This window comes from Galeopterus variegatus, unplaced genomic scaffold (genome assembly GCF_000696425.1).
Source record: "Galeopterus variegatus unplaced genomic scaffold, G_variegatus-3.0.2 Scaffold2292, whole genome shotgun sequence".
NCBI classification, from domain to species: Eukaryota; Metazoa; Chordata; class Mammalia; order Dermoptera; family Cynocephalidae; genus Galeopterus; species Galeopterus variegatus.
In genome coordinates this window covers 20,638-24,789 of record NW_007728403.1, presented here as the reverse complement: position 1 = coordinate 24,789, position 4,152 = coordinate 20,638, and the positions used below count along the sequence as shown (strand labels likewise).

General features: G+C 39.5%; 1 pseudogene; it reads left to right on the top strand.

Annotated features, from left to right (window-relative positions):
* The first annotated feature begins 309 nt into the window (after positions 1-309).
* LOC103597373 lies at positions 310-1,073 on the top strand (annotated as a pseudogene).
* The last annotated feature ends 3,079 nt before the right edge of the window (positions 1,074-4,152 follow it).

Here is a 4,152-nt window from a genome sequence, read left to right as displayed (position 1 = left end):
TATTCATTAAATGCAAGGAAGACTCCAAATAGTTTGGTGCTGCTGGGTTCACGAGGTATAAGGCAGGGAGCTCTAAGAATAAGGATTAAGAATTAAACAGGGAACAACCGCGGTGGACAACAGAGAGTAAATCCAGAAGTCGTTTCTTCCAGGCAGGGCAGATTTGCATTTGAGACAGGACGGCAGGACAACTGTGTAGAGGGTGGATATAAGAGAACAAACCTAAAGCCAGAGATCCAGGTGACAGATAAGAATATGCAAGGGTGGCCAGGGGCTGACTCCAGAACTGGACAGCTGAACAGAGTCAAGATGTTCAGATATGATATGGACAAACTGCATTTGGTGTCCCGGATGAAAAATCCTAGCTCTACTGCAGTCTCTGAACCCCTCTCAGCTTCAGTTTCCTCTTGTGTAAGTGGAAATTCCATCTAACTTATAATATAAATGTATTTAGAACTCCAGGTTCCTATTGCTGAATAATCTCTCTGTACATTTTTACTTTAAGGGTCTACATATGGCTTAAAAGAAAAAAAGGGTGTGGACCCTTTTCCACTTTGACAAGACGAAAGAAACTATAATGAACCCAGAAAAATTTGCCAACTGCAGGCACAAATGTGCACCGGTGGGAAAGGAACTTTTTGCAGAAAGAAGGTGATTCATACAACAGCTACAGCAGATGAGGAAAAAACTTCAGTTCTCCTTAAAGAAATTAGGGGTAAACAATATCACTGGTATTGAAGTGAATATGTTTACAAACCAAGGAACAGTGATTAACTTTAACAACCCTAAAGTTCAGGCATCTCTGGCAGTGAACACTTTCACCATTACAGGCCATGGTGAGTCAAAGCAGCTGACAGAAATGCTACCCAGCAGCTCAAACCAGCTTGATGCAGACAGTCTGACTAGCTTAAGGAGACTGGCTGTAGCTCTGCCCAATCTGTGGATGGAAAAGCACCACTTTGCTACTGCAGGGGAAGAGGAGGATGAAGTTCCAGATCTTGTGGAGAATTTTGATGAGGTTTCCAAGAATGAGGCAAACTGAATTGGGTGAACTTCTGAAGAAGATAAAACTTGAAGAGGTTTCTGGAAGGTGCTATTTTATAACTGCTTTTTAAAATTGTTTTGCTTAAGGATCTGATAAAATCTGGATGTCTAATATTTTTAAGCCAAAGCTCCTTGGACACTGCAGCTCTTTTCAGTTTTTGCTTATACACAATTCATTCTTTGCAGCTAATAAAGCTGAAGAAGGCTGAGAATAAAGTTGGAAAAAAGGTTAATGAAGTTCTTTGCCTAGTTAAAAAAAAAAGTACAAGGAGAAAACCCAACTTCAATATGTTTTTTGCTTATTAAACTTTATGGTAGGGCCATAAGTCCTGAAAGTGTTCTTTGAGTAATAAATGCTTTATGAAAATGTCTTAATGCCTACATATGCCCCAGAATTCTATTCCTTCAGAACAGGAAACATTAATCTGTAGTTCTGATGCAGCTCAAAACTGGGAGCCAGACTCAGTCCCAGCCACCCAATTATGGTCCAAATGGCAAATCAAGCATGACTGCCAGCTTCTTCTCCACCAAACCTCCTACATAGGAGAGGAGAAGGATGTAGAAGAGATAGCCTAAAGGGAAGTAAAAACATGCTTGGGAAAAAGACATGAATACTGGCAAAGTTACATGTGTGAAAGTAAGTAATGGGTTCTAAGTTTAAGGAAACCACAGAAAAATATAAACAGAATATGTAACTTTTATTTTTTTATTTTTATTTTTTTTTTTCGTTTTTGTCTTTTTTCGTGACCGGCAACGGATCGCAACCCTCAGTGTCGCGCCCGTACCGGACCGGGACCGGCAACGGGATCGCAACCCTCGGTGTTGCTCCCACACCTCGCTCAGCCAGTGAGCAGCCGGTCTGTATGTGGGATCCGAACCCTCGGCGGGAGCACCGCCGCACTTCCCAAGCGGCGCACTATAGCAGTGCGCCACCAGGCCGGCCCATAACTTTTATTTTTATTTACTTTTGGCAACTGGCCAGTACAGGGATGTGAACCCTTGACCTTGGTGTTGTAACACCACACTCTAACCAACTGAACTAATCGGTCAGCCCAGAATGTGTAACTTTTAATCAGCAACAGAAAGATACCTGACAAAACTCAAGCTGTACAATAGAAGAGAGGGAAACATAGCAGGAAAAGAAAGAAAAAAGCATGATAAATGGAAAACAAAAGGTAGAAACAACTCCTAATATATTAATAGTTATAGTAAATATAAACAATTTCAACTAACCTGTTAAAAGACAGACTATTAAGTCTCAACTCCTCTATCAGTTTATTTAATTCTATGGCTATTTTGTTTACCGCTATATGAAGGTTCAAAAAGTTCATGGAAAATTTCGTATTATCGTTCAATTCTAGTTTTCCACAACTTTTTTTTTTTTGTCCTTTTTGTGACCGGTAAGGGGATTGCAACCCTTGGTGTGGTGTCACCCGCACCGTGCTCAGCCAGTGAGCACACCGGCCATTCCTATATAGGATCCGATCCCGCGACGGGAGCATCACTGCGCCCCCAGCACCACACTCTCCCAAGTGCGCCACGGGGCCGGCCCACTATTTTTCCACAACTTTTTGAAGTACCTCTGTATACCTATGGCCTAGCACAGTGCTTGACACATAACAGGAACTCACTCAACAGTTATTGAACTAATTAAATGAATAAAAATAGGCAAAGAGTGAAAATGGATTTATCCTACCAATTGCTTATCTTCATTGACTTGTAATAAGACTAACATCTGAAGTTTTTATTGTTTTTAAAGGAAGCCCCCAAATACCAGTCTTTGCTGTATAAGGAGCTTTTAATAATAAAAGCATTTATCTTTTAATAAATATAATAAATGATGAGCATGTGATTTCCCACAATGAAAGAATCACCTAAAAATTCTGGGCAACTTTAAATTATCTTAATCTTTAAATTGTGCTAAAATCTCTAGCAGGTGTCTATAGCTTCTCATACCAATATAGAGACAAAAGACACAAGACAAAAGAGGGCCTGAAGCAGACACTGTAACTGACACAAGAAGGGAGGTTCAGTGTGTCTTGTTGAACTGCTGTGACTTTGCTGCCTGGTACAGTGCCTGGCACACAACAGATACTTCAGAATACTTGTGTGTGTGTTTATACGTATACACACACATATATATATACATATGTATATATGTGTACACAAGGATACTTCAAAAAGTTTGTGGAAAAATAGGATTAAAAGATAATACGAATCTTTCCACAAATTTTTTGAAGTACCCTTGTATCTTTAAATGTTACTGTTCTCTAAGGAATAAAACAAGGTGGCATTAGCAGAGTCTGTACAGAGGATGTGTGTAGACTATATTATTCTAGAATATGCAGCAACTACACTTAGTAGGGGACACCCTGTTGTCCACGTTAATCACTACTCCAGGTCCAGGAAGCACTGAAATGACAGAGAAAATGGCCAATGGGCTTATACCATCCTCCACAAAGAACAACCATGTAACTGAACTGCTTCAACAAACAGATTGTTTTCTAACCTTTCCTTCAGAAGGTATACTCTAAGGTGGCATACAAATCCAAAAGAGAAACATTGTAAATTCACAAATAAGTTTTAAAATTTAAGATTATCAAAGTTATCTAGTAAGGAGTAGAGTTGCTTACAAATTACAAAAGGATAGCATTTTAGAAATAATGACAAATTTCAATTAGTGAAATAATAACATAACATACCCCCAAAGTCATAAGTGTTTGTAACAAAATCAATTGTTTTACCCATTAGGTCAACATTTCCATTCTTATTTCAGACCCATTTGGCAGTACATGGCTTCTATTTTCATATGCCCTCCTCTTCCTGGTACACAGAAAACAAATGATTTAAGTACTGTGTGCCTTCAGAGAGCATGAGTCACTCATTCCAAGACTGCAGAGTGAAGGCACTCCTTGAGCCCAAGCCTGCATTTCTGCACAGCTACTGAAGTTTCACCTGTGTCTTAAAAAAAAAAAAAAAGGTGCCGGGGCATGCATAAATAATCAGACCCATGTTTCATTTCCTGCTAAAGACAAAGGATATTATTGCTCTGAAAAGGAATCACCAACACCAAAGTCAAACAGATGACGAAGGGGGTTTTAGAACGAG